The 13,334-nt window shown below is 39.4% G+C and overlaps 1 pseudogene; it reads right to left on the bottom strand.

The window, feature by feature from the left end:
* Nucleotides 1-9,302: 9,302 nt before the first annotated feature.
* Nucleotides 9,303-13,334, bottom strand: part of LOC134371880 (zinc finger protein 592-like) — a 33,206-nt pseudogene continuing 29,174 nt past the window's right edge.

Here is a 13,334-nt window from a genome sequence, read left to right as displayed (position 1 = left end):
ATACCAAAACCAGGTAAAGGTACAACTAAAAAAGAAAACTACAGGCCAATATCCTTCATAAATATAGATGCAAAAATCCTCAATAAAATAATAGCTAACAGAATACAGCAAGTAATATGGAAAATTATACACCACAATCAAGTGGGATTCATCCCAGGGATGCAAGGTTGGTTCAACATACACAAATCTCTAAATGTGATACACCATATCAATAAAATCAAACAAAAGGACCATATGATCATCTGTATAGATGCTGAAAAAGCATTTGATAAAATTCAACACTCATTCAGGATAAAGTTAACTATAGATGGAAAGTATCTCAACATAATTAAAGCCATATATGATAAACCCACCGCCAATAACATCTTGAATGGGGAAAAGCTGAAAGCTTTTCCTTTAAGAACAGGAACTAGACAAGGATGCCCACTCTCACCATTCCTATTCAACATAGGGTTGGAAGTACTAGCCAGAGTAAACAGAGAAGAGAAGGAAAGAAAGGGCATCGAGATTGGAAAAGAGGAAATCAAACTGTCCCTGTTTGCAGATGACATGATCCTATCTATCAAACAGCCTAAAGTCTCTACAAAAAAACTCTTGGAGTTGATAAATGATTTCAGCACAGTAGCAGGATACAAAATCAACACAAAAATCAGTAGTATTTTTATTCTCCAATAGTGAACATGCAGAAAGAGAAATCAAGCAAGCTTGCCCATTTACAATAGCCACCAAAAAAGTAAAATACTTGGAATTGAGTTAACCAAGGATGTGAAAATCTCTATAATGAGAACTACAAACCGCTGCTGAGAGAAATTAAAGAGGACACAAGAAGATGGAAAGACATCCCGTGCTCTTGGATCGGAAGAATCAACATTGTGAAAATGTCCATACTACCCAAAGTCATATACAAATTTAATGCAATCCCCATCAAAATTCCAATGACATTTTTCTCAGAAATGGAAAAAACTATCCAGACATTTATATGGAATAACAAAAGACTGTGCATAGCCAAAACCATCCTGAGCAAAAAAATAAATAAAAAATAAAGCTGGAGGCATAACACTACCTGACTTTATACTACGAAGCTATAATAACCAAAACAGCATGGTACCGGCATAAAAATAGACACACTGATCAATGGAATAGAATAGGGAATTCGGAAATCAACCCACACACCTACAGCCATCTGATCTTTGACAAAGGCACCAAGTGTATACACTGGGGAAGACACTGCCTCTTCAGCAAATGGTGCTGGGAGAACTGGATATCAATATGCAGGAGAATGAAACTAGACCCATACCTCTCACCATATACCAAAATCAACTCAAAATGGATTAAAGAATTACATATACACCCTGAAACAATAAAAGTTCTCAAAGAAAACACAGGAGATACACTTCAGGAAGTAGGACTGGGCACAGACTTCAGGAATATGACCCCAAAAGCACGGGCAACCAAAGGAAAAATAAACAAATGGGATTATATCAAACTAAAAAGCTTCTGCACAGCAAAAGAAACAATTAACAGAGTTAAAAGACAACCAACAGAGTGGGAGAAAATATTTGCAAAATATATATCTGACAAAGGATTAATAATATCCAGAATATAGAAGGAACAGAAACAATTTTACAAGAAAAAAACAAGTAACCCAATTAAATGGGCAAGACAGCTAAATAGGCATTTCTCAAAGGAAGATATACAAATGGCCAACAGACACATGAAAAAATGCTCAACATCACTCAGCATTTGGGAAATGCAATTCAAAACCATACTGAGATTCCATCTTACCCCAGTTAGGATGGCTAATATCCAAATGACTGTGGATGATAAATGCTGGTGAGGTTGCCGCGAAAAAGGAACTTTCATACCTTGTTGGTGGGACTGCAAAATGGTGCAGCCTCTATGGAAAATGTTATGTAGGTTCCTCAAACATTTGCAGATAGATGTAATATATGACCTAGCTATCCCACTGCTGGGAATATACCCAGAGGAATGGAAATCAAGTCAAAGATATACATGTTCTCCACTGTTCATTGCAGCACTCTTTACAATAGCTAAGAGTTGTAACCATCCCAAATGTCCATCATCAGATGAGTGGATATGGAAAATGTGGTAGATCTACACAATGAAATACTACTCTTCTATAAAAGAGAGTGAAATACTGCCATTTGCAACAACTTCGGTGGACCTAGAGAGACTTATATTAAGTGAAACTAGTCAGGCACAGAAAGAGAAATATCACATGTTCTCACTTATTTGTGGGAGCTAAAAATAAATACACAAACAACCTGGGGGGTGGGGTGAGGGAAGAAAACAAAACAATTACAATTCCTTGAAGTTGATATGACAAGGAAACAGGAGATTGTTGGGAGGGAGGGTGGAGAGGGTGGATGGAGGGCGGTTTTGGCAATGGGCTGCAATAATCAACCACATTGTATATTGAGAAAATAAAATCAAAAAATATAAAATAAAACAATTTCATCAGACTATGGGGTAGAATAACGAACATGGACTCTATATGTTGTGTGTGTGTGTGTGTGTGTGTGTGTGTGTGTGTGTGTGTGTGTTTGTGCGTGCGTGCACAGAGACAAAAAAAACCATGATGGTTTGAAGGCAATGGGATGACATTCAAAATGCTGAAGATGAAAGTGTGTGAACCAAGAAATAGTAAATTATAAAAGGTATTTTTCAGGTTGTAATAATAAAAAAGAAAACTAGTTTTCTTTTGACAGTGAATCAAATCCCCATCAGAAATAAAATGTACTGCTAAAGTTCACAACATAGATAAGTATTAAACAGAATAAATGTATATTTTGTTTGTAACGCCTTCAACTTTCTGATATAAAAGACAACTGCATAAGACTATGGCTTTATGTTGATGGACATATAGTGTATAATGATGTAATTCATATGACAACAGCACAAAGTTTGGAAGAGGGAATGAAACTATACAGGAACAAGGGTTTTATATACTACTGAAATTCAGTTAGTATTAATTCAACCAAGATTGTTTTAAGTTAGGAGGTTAATTGTAATCGTCAGGACAACCAGTAAGAAAATAACAAAATGTATTATAAAACAAACAGCAAGGGAATTCAAGTGATACCCTAGTATATATTTATTACAAACAGAAGAAGGCAGTAATGGGGAAATTGAGGAACAAAAAAGATAAAAGATATTAAAAACCAGTAATAAAATGGCACCTGTACATTGTACCTTAAGAATAGTTATGCTAAATGTAAATAAGTACAAGGCAGAGACATAATGCATTAAAAAAAAAAAAAAGGAAACAGCAGTTCAACTAGTTGGTCCTTCCTATGACAGTGTTCCACATCCGTGGAGTCAACCAAGCATCAAATCTTTATATACATATAAAAATTTATATATATATGTGTGTGTGTGTGTTTGTTAGGTATTATAAGTAATCTAGTGATAGTTTAAAGTATATGAAAGGATGTGCATGTTTTATGCAAATACACCATTTCTTATGAAGAACTTGAACATCTGTGGATTTTGATGTCTACACAGGGCTTCTAGAAGCAATCCCTTGTGGATACTGTGGGAGGAATGTATATGCTGCATACAAATGACTCCCTTTAGATTTAAAGACCGAAATGGGTTGAAAAGAGATAAAAGATATGTTATTCAAATGGTAAAAAAAAATAGAGGTGGTATTATATGAATGTCAGAGAAAGTAAAGTTAAAAAAATTGTTAACTAGAGACAAAGGACATTTTATAAATACAAAAAAATCAATCTGTAAAGAACACATAACAACATATGCACCTAATGAAGAACCTTAAAATACATGAAGGAGAGATTAATGGACTCGAAGGAGAAAATCAATTCAACAATAATAGTTGGAGAGTTAATGCCTTAATTTTAATAATGGATAAAACAACTAGAGGGAAGATAAGCCATAACACAGAATGCATGACCAACACTGTATACCAGAGGGACTGCAGATACCTACAGATTATTTCAATAACCAACAGTCGATTGCTCATTCTTTTCAAGTGTGCTTGGAACATCATCCAGGAAAGACCATATGTTAGACCATAAAGCAAGTCCCAATAATGTTGAAAGGATTTAAATCATCAAATTATGTTTTCTTACTGCAATGGAACGAGTTAAATTAGACATCAATAATGAAGGAAATTTGAGATATTAAGTAATACGTGAAAATTGAACAACTCAGTTCCACATAATGGTTCAAAGCAGAAATCACAAGGGAAACTAGGAAATACTCGAAATGAATATAAAGGAAGGTGAAACTTACGATATGCAACTAAAGCAATGCTTATAGGTAAATTAATAGCTGTAAACACCTATAATAAATAGCCAAACTTTCCACCTTAAGAAAATAAAAAAGAGCATATAAAAGAAGGGAATAAAAACTACGGCAGAAATTTTTAAATTAGGGCAGAAAAATTAGAGAACAGGAAATAATAGAGAAAATTAACCAAACCAAACGTGTTTTTTTTAAAAGAACAAACAACATCACAATTGAGAAGCATTTAGTTTGATTAATCAGTGATAAAGTGTTAAGACTGAAATCACTAAAATCTGGAATGAAATGGGGTCTTTACCCCTGACTTTGTAGAAAAATGTGTTATAAGGAATACTATGAAAAAACATATGCCAACAAATTAGATAACTTAGAAAAGATGGACAGTTCTTAGAAAGACACAAACTACTGAAGCTGACTCGAAATAGAAAATATGAATGGATCTATATCAGTTGAATCAGCCGATTGACTTAGCAATTAAAAACAAAAAAACCTTCACAGGAGGTTTTAAGAAAAACCCAGGCTTTTAAGAAAAGCCCAGGCTGATTACTTCATTGGTGAATTCCACCAAACATTTACAGAACAATTAATACTAATCTTTAATAAACTGTTTTACAAAGTAGAAATTGAAAGAACAATTACCAACTAATTTTGTCAGGTCAGTATTGTGCTGATACCAAAACCAAAGATGTTACACACACACAGAAATCTACAGACCAATATTTATGCATATATTCACAAAAATCCTCACTGTATACTAGCAAACTGAATCCAGCAATATAGAAAGATTGTACATGTAGGCATGAACAACTGGATATTCACATAAGGGATGAAGTTGGACCCCCTTCCTCACATGTATAAAGTGGTACTCAAGTTGAAATAAATAACTGAATGTAAGAGCTAAAACTATAAAAATCTTAGAGGAAAATATAGGCATAAATGTTTTGACTTTGGGATTAGGCAATAGTTTTTTAGATAACAGCACCAAAAACACAAACAACCATGGAAACATAAATTTGACTTCACAAATTAAAAACTTGTGCTTCAAAGAACATTACCATGAAAGTAGGAAGAGAACCCACAGAAGAGGAGAAAATGTTTGCACATGTTTTATATGCTTCAGGTCTAGAATGTAGAATATGTAAGGAATGATTACAACTCACTAATAAAGACAAATAACCCAATTACAAATGGACAGTGAATTCAAATAGACATTTTTAAACGAAGATATATAAGTGACTAATAGGCATATGAAAACATGCCCAATATAATTAATTATTAGAGAAATAAAAATCAAAACCACAATGAGATGCTACATCATCACAAGGATGGCTATAATAAAAGAGACACAAAATAACAGTATTGGCTAGGATGTGGTGATATTAAAACTCATACATTGCTGGAGGGAATATGAAATGGTACACCTACTTTGGAAAACAGTAGCATTTTCTCAAAAAGTTAAATATAGTTTCCATCTGACAGCATTTCTACCCCCAGGTATATATCCAAGAGAATTGAAGGCATATGTCCTCAGAAACATGGATACATGAATGTTTTTAATATTAAGTAACAAAAATGTAAAAACAACTCAAGTGTTCAACAATAGATAAAGTACATACAATGTGTTTTATATGTATAGATACACACACACACAATGGAATATTATACATCTATCAAAAAGAATACTAGTCAGGGTTCTCCAGAGAGTCAGAATCAATAGGATATGTTATAAATATTTGAGAAGGGATTTATTAGGGGAATTAACTCACATGATTGTGAAAAGCCCCGTGACAGGCCATCTGCAAACTGGATACTGGTAGCATGGCTCAGTCTAAGTCCAAAGGCTTCAAAACCAGGGAAGCCAATGATGTCCTTGGTCCTGACAACCAAAAGCTGAAGAGTCTCAAGCTCTGACGTCCATGGACAGGAGAGAAGAATGTATCCCAGCTCCAGCAAATAGAGAGTGATTCGCCTTTTTTCTGTTCTATGTTCTCTCCTGGCCCTCAGCAGATTGGATGGTTTCTACCTATATTGAGACCAGATCTTTTCCACCCAGTCTCTTCAGGCTTTCATGCTAATCTCTCCTGGAAACACCCTCAAAGGCATACCCAAAAAGATAGCTTTACCAGGTTTCTCAGTATTTCTTAATCTAATCAAGTTGACACCTAGAATTAACCTTCACAAGTAATAACCTGTGCTAAATGTGTGAACATTAAAAAGGTTATGCTGAGTGAAAGAAACCAAATGCAAAGGGCAGCATATTGCATGATTCCACTCACATACAATGTCCAGAATAGGCAAATCAAAAGAGAAAGTAGATTAGTGATTTCCAGGGAAATGCGGGAAGGGAAAATAGGGAGTGACAGCTAATGGGTCCAGGGTTTCTTTTTGGAGTGGTGAAACTATTCTGGACTTAGTGATAATGCTTGCACAGCTTAGTGAATATCCTGAAAACCTCTAAATTGTACTTTTTATAAGTACATTTTTCATTTTATGGCATGGGAACTATGTCTAAGTATATAAAATGAGGGTATTTATTTATTTTTGGAGGCTGACTGGTACAGGGATCTAAACCCTTGACTGTGGTGTTATAAGGCTGTGCTCTACCCAACTGAACAATCCAGCCAGCCTAGGATAATTTTTTGAAAAGATTAATTCCTTATAAAGGCAAATGGAATAAATCTAGCTATATACCAAACTGGTAAAATAATTAGAGAATAGAAATATTTAGGTGATTTTTGAAAACAGTAATCTATTTGGATATTTTTGGTGGAATATTTTCTTTTTTCCTTTCTTTCTTTTTTCTTTCTTTCTTTCTTTCTTTTTTTTTTTTTTGGTAACTGGCCATAGTGGAATATTTTCTAAAGACAGTAATAACTATCAGCAAGGAAAAGCAGACATGACAATTCCCAACTTCGAGAAATTTTCAGTCTGGTGGGAGAAAAAACCTAACTTAAATCCATCAACATTGCTTCTATAATTGGTGGCACTATGAATGGGAACAGGGGTCTGGAAGGCCATACTGAAGGGTGTTTGACCTAGTTAGAGAAAGCTTCCTTGAAGAGGTGATGATTGAAATGATACCTTAAGGATGGAAAGAAGAGAAGCACTTGAAGATTAAAAAAAAAAAATGATTTAGGCAAAGGAAAAGTTCCTGAATGAATGCATGAGCAGAAGTTTGGAGGTGAGATGAAGCTACCAGTGTGCAACACTAGCCTGTGAGAGCTAAAGCATCAGCTGAGACCAGGAAAGTCAGAAGCTGAGCTGCCCAAGGACTTGGGGACCCAATTCCCACAGCAGCATGCAGAAGACATCAAACATGGAGTCAAAGTACATGATTCACCAGTTCTGAGATTTAATGCCTGCCCTGCTGGGTTTTGGACTTGTTTGGGACTTATTACCCCTTTCTTTTGGCCTATTTCTCCCTTTTGGAATTGGAATATATACCCTATGTTTGTCCCACAATTGTATCTTGGAAGTAGATAACTTGTTTTTGATTTGACAGATGGGACTTTGAAATTTGGGCCCTTGAGTTGAAACAAGTTAAGACTTTGGGGATGAAATAAATGTATTTTCTGTGAAAAGGACATGAGCTTTGGGGGGCCAGTGGTGGAATATAGTGGATTGAATTATATCCCCCCAAAATTCATTGAAGTTGAGTTGTGTCCCCCAAGTTTTGTGTATTAGAAACAGCCCCCACTGTGACTGTTAAGAGGGTGGGAAGTCCTATTATGGTAATTGTAAGGTGGGGCCTTGAAGAGGTGATTTGATTGTAGGACCATGCAGTAGTGAATGGATTAAAAATGATGGTCAGAGGCATGGTTCTGAGAGCTATAAAAGAAGAGGAGAGTCTCTCTCTCTCTCTCTCTCTGCTACCATCTTGCAATGGGAGACCCCTGGGTGGCTGTCACCACCACCAGATGGACTTTGGACTTCTCAGCCTCAGACACTGTAACCAATAAATTTCATTTTCTTTATAAATCACCCAGTCTCGGGTATTTTGTTATAAGCAACATAAATGGACTAATACACTTCCTACTGCAGGCAAAATGTAAGTCAGAAATCCCTAACAGTCTATATACTTCCACCATAGACACCTGCAATTCTAGCTACAAAAGAGCCACACAGCCCTTGCAAGCAGCGAGCCTAGTATAGGGAGCTGCTTGGAAAGCCCAAGCAACTGCATTATTTTATTATTTTCATGGTAGAACGATTTTTATTTGAAATATAGTCTGAGCAACATGAGTATACCCATGATGAGGAGTGGCTAGACTGATTGGGGCAGAAGCCTCTCTAACGGCACAGGGGAAAGAATACAAATATTCCAGTGTTTGTGTGCCCCAAACACCATTTGACAGGAAGGGCAGAACAGCAGCAGAACAAAACCCACCCATATCTCCTTCTGGGTTCTGGCTCTCAGCCCCTGCCTGCGTTTGCCACGCCTGCCTACCTTTGCCTCACCTCTTGCTCTCCGCAGGTTTCAAATGTCAGTGTGCTGCAGAAGTTTCTCCCACCACAGAGACATGATAAGCCAGTGTGACAATTCTCAGCACTATTTCTGGGTAAAAGAGAAGACAAGAAGGAAGGGCTAGGTGACCAATTGCCCTGGCCTAGCCCTCCCAGGGGAACTGTAGTAATACAGTCCTCCTTACCCCCTTCTCCTCAGGCTCTGAAGGCAGGAAGGAGAGCTGGTTTCTGCAGGCAAATAGAGCTCTGAGAAATCCTCTGGCTGAAGGCAGCAAGTGAGGAGCCTCCCCCAAATCAAGCGCTGAGGGGTTTCAAGCTGAGTTGACAGCACTGGGGTTGGCCCATGTCAACAGCCTGGGGTTGGAAGAGCACAGACAAAAGTTATGGTACCAAGAAGCAGCACAAAGCCATAAATAATAGAAGCAAAATCAGAGCTGTGAAGGTCCTGGGCAACCCCACATTTCCTGGGGCTGAGGGACACCCAGCACCTGCAGCTCAGGACAGACACTGTTCCATGACAGAGCTGGCTACACTCACACCAGGGCAGAGCCTTATTTCCCACAGTCCACACAGCAGGTGGAGGGCACCACAGCACCTTCCTGACTGCACACATGGCAAAGTCCTTGGTCACACCTAAGGGGATAGTGTGGATTGTCCTTATCCTTAGAGGCTTGTGCTTGGCTCTGAGCATCTTGGGCACAGTCCTCCTGTGGGACTGGGCCCAGTAATCTTCTTGCCTATGGGTCAGCCAACAAAGGCTTGCCAGCATGTTCTTCCAGTCTGTTCTCCCTATTATCCATGGACACCTCCCCAGAACCCTCCTCTGGTTCTGCTACCTCCACTTCCACCTTTGCTGTCTTCTCCTCCTCCTCCTGGTCTCTCACCTTGTGGTCGATGAAGAGGTGGCTGCTAAAGGGAATAGCAGAGGTGTAGCACAAGCCACAGAGGAGACACTGGGCGGTAGAGCTGTCCATCTGGTGCTGAAATATGTGGTTCTGAAACTTGAGCTCCAAGTCTGTGGCAAAGCTACATTTTGCACACTGAAAAAAGGCCTTTTGGTGGAAGAGACAGTCACACTATTGCTGGTGCCTAGAGCATCCCCTGCTCCACTGGTATTTTCGGATGGTTCACCCGAGGGGAATGTCCAGCTGGAGATCTGACTTTGGATATCTAGCTTAAATAAGGGTTTCTGATACCATGCATAAGGCTGAGATGTCTCTCCAGAAGGGAGGGCCAAGGAAAGCTGGGGCTGCTCTCTGTGCAGTACCCACAAGTGCAGACTTTTACTGTGTCATGGTTGTTGTGGATGTGTTTGTGTGGGTTGTTGGGAAAGTGGAAGGACTGTTCATGCTGCCGACGTGGGTACTGGGTTAAATGTCTGACCATGGCTTTTTCTTGTGGGACACATAGATCTCCTGATCACGAACCCACTCCTGGCACTTCTGGTAGGTCCAAACAGTGTTCCTTAGCCAGGGCCTGGCTTCAGCTCTGTGATGAGCTTCAGGCCTGCCCCAGTGACCAGTGGCAGAGAGCTGCCTCAAGCAGCCACGCTAGTGGCTGGGAGCTCAGTGGGAAATTAAGAGCCAGAGTGGCTTCAGGACATGTCTACTGGAGCTTCTCCACATTTGGGGGAAAGGCATGGATGCTCTCAATATGTTGCATCAACTCTGACTTCTGCACAAAGATGAGTGGGCACTCAAGGCACTTGAAGATGCCCATCTGCATCTGTATTAGTCCTTTTGGTATTTCTATAACAGAAATACCTGAGATTGGGTGATTTACAAAGAAAAACAGAATTTATTATTACAGTTTCTGAGACTGGGAAGTCCAAAGTCCATCTGGTGGTGGCGATGATGACCCAGGATTCTCACATTGCAAGATAGTGGAAGCAGAGAGAGAGAGGGAGAGACAGACTGTCTTCTTTTAAAGCCCTCAAACCATGCCCCGACCACCATTTTTAATCCATTCACTACTGCACAGTCCTACAATCCAACCACCTCTTCAAGCCTCCACCTTTCAATTGCCACAATAGGATTTCCCACCCTCTTAACAGTCACAGTGGAGCTTAGTTTCTAACACATAAAACTTGGGAGACAACTCAAGCTTCAATGAGTTTTGGGGGGACATAATTTGATCCACTGCATTCCACCCATGGCCCCCCAAAACTCATGTTCTTTTCACATGCAAATTCATACCCATTCATTTCATCCCCAAAGTTTTAATTTGTCTCAATTCAAAAGTCCATAGTTCAAAGTTTCATCTGTGAAGTCAATACAAGTTATCTATTTCCAAGATACAATGGTGGGACAAACATAGGGTACATAGTCCCATTCCAAAAGGGAGAAATAGGCCAAAAGAAAGATGTAACAGGTCCCAAACAAGTGTGAAACTCAACAGGGCAGGCATTAAGTCTCAAGGCTGGTGAATCAGGTACCTTGATTCCATGTTTGACGTCCTCTGCATACTGATGTGGGGTTTGGGTCCCCAAGTCCTCTGGCAGCTCTGCTCCTGTGGCTTTGCTGGTCTTGAGTGATGTTTTAGTTCTTGCAAGCAGAACTTGTATGCTGGTACTTCCACAGATCTGGGGTCTCCATGGCAGTCCTGCTCTCATGGCTCCACTAGACATCGTGCTGATGGGGTTTCTCTGCTGCAACTCTGACCCCATGTTTCCACTCTGCATTGCTGTAGCGAAGGTTGTCTGTGGTGACTCTGCTCCTGTGACAGGTCTCTTTGTGGGCCCCCAGACTTTTCCATACATCCTCTGAAATGGCGTGGAGGCACCCAAGCCTCCACAGCTCTAGCATTCTGCAAGCCTGCAGACATAACACCCCATGGATGCTGCCAAGGATTCCAGCTTGAATTTTCCAAAGCTGCATGTCGAGCCACACCTGGGGCCAATTTACTCACAGCTGGAGCAGCCAAAGCAGCTGGGGTGCTCATGCTGGAAGCAGCTTCTTAAGGTGGCCCTGGGCAACAAAACGATGGAGGTTGCCTCGGGTCTCTTCTGCAAGACCATTTTGACTCCCTAGGTCTTTGAGCCTGAAAGGGAAGGGTTGGTCACAGAAGCTTCCGCAATGCCTTCAGGGTCTTTCCCCCCTTCTCTTGATAATCCTGTTCTTTTGCATTAATCTTCTTAGTACCATTGGATTTTTCTTCTGAAGATACTCTCTTCTTCTCTACCATGTGGACAGACTGCAAATTTTCCAAGTCTTTACACTCGATTTCCCTTTTAAACTCTGGCTTTATGTTATGTCTTTGCTGCCATAATTCAGAGTAGGCTGTTACAAGTAGCTATGCAGCTTCCTTTGTTGATGACTAGTACCCCAAGGGGAGAAGGTGGGAAATGAAGAGACATGCTTTATGGGATCAGGAGGACCTTACAGGCTCCTGACCTGTAAGTCACCTTAGTTTATTTTAGGTTCCTTTTCATAAAACAGTGAAAATAACAAATCATACTGATTAAATCAATTATGTGCAGTACCAAGCTATTTATAGAACATTTTCAGCTGCCATGGGCACTTGAACATTCATAGCTAACTACTTATCAACAAAATAAGAACATAAGTTTCTCATTTACAAAGCTTTCAGGGTCCTGGGTTCAATCAAATGTCAGACCTCAAGGGGAGGGAGAAGAGGGAAAAGGGCAAAATGGGAAGCCAGCCTTGCTGGCTTTTCTCCTAGAATAGCAAGGACTTTGTCAGCTTGCTATTCAATATCTCACATTTTCCCCCTTCTGTATTTTGGATGATGATAACCCCAGGACGTCCCATTTGAAGCCATAATTGGTGGGTAATGGTACAGAGTCACCATAATTGTTGGTTGCTACAATGCCGACAGACTGAAAAACACAAAAAGGCAAATACAGAAGCAATTATGAATGCTATTAACAAATACAATATCTGCTGTACAGAGTACAAGGTATGCAATTGAGACAGTTTGTCGAACAACATTTTTGCAGTTTTCTCAGGAGCCACAATATCTTGACTATTGGGAATGTTTAAAATGTCTTGATATAAAATGTCCAAATCTATACTGAAATTGTTTGAACGAAAGCCTCCAAGCAGATGGCAATGTATTTTCTCCCATTCCCATTCTGTCATATTATAGGGCTTTGCAGTTACACAAATCCATTTATAGGCAGCTTGGCATTGCAACAACATGTGCATTTTTAAAATCTGTACCTCTTCTCCTAAATAGTCTACTGCTATTTCAAGAGCTTTAAGTTTGTCGTTAATTTTTCTATCTCTCTCTCTTGTACCATTAAGGCTCGTGAAGTATTTTGAGCCAATTGATTTAAGTAATGGGCAGTATAGATTTTTGAGACAGAGCAAGTGTAGAGGTCACTGCAGTAGCCACAACATAAATAAGTGCAAGGACTCCAGTAATGAGCAATCCCAGAAAGCGCTTTTTTAGAGATAACAGTGCAGAAACATGGGATAAGCCTTGAATGCCTGTATCCTCATATGAAGAGCCATTTACATGCACAGGGAGGACTACAAAAGGGGGTTGGGTCAAAAGCATTAATCTCCTTTCTTTGTATTCCTTCTCAATACTGGAAGAGATACAGGATGTTAAAATACATT

The sequence above is a fragment of the Cynocephalus volans genome, chromosome 3 (genome assembly GCF_027409185.1).
Source record: "Cynocephalus volans isolate mCynVol1 chromosome 3, mCynVol1.pri, whole genome shotgun sequence".
Classification (NCBI taxonomy): domain Eukaryota; kingdom Metazoa; phylum Chordata; class Mammalia; order Dermoptera; family Cynocephalidae; genus Cynocephalus; species Cynocephalus volans.
Note: the sequence above shows the minus strand (reverse complement) of the source record. Positions and strands in the feature narration are given on the sequence as shown.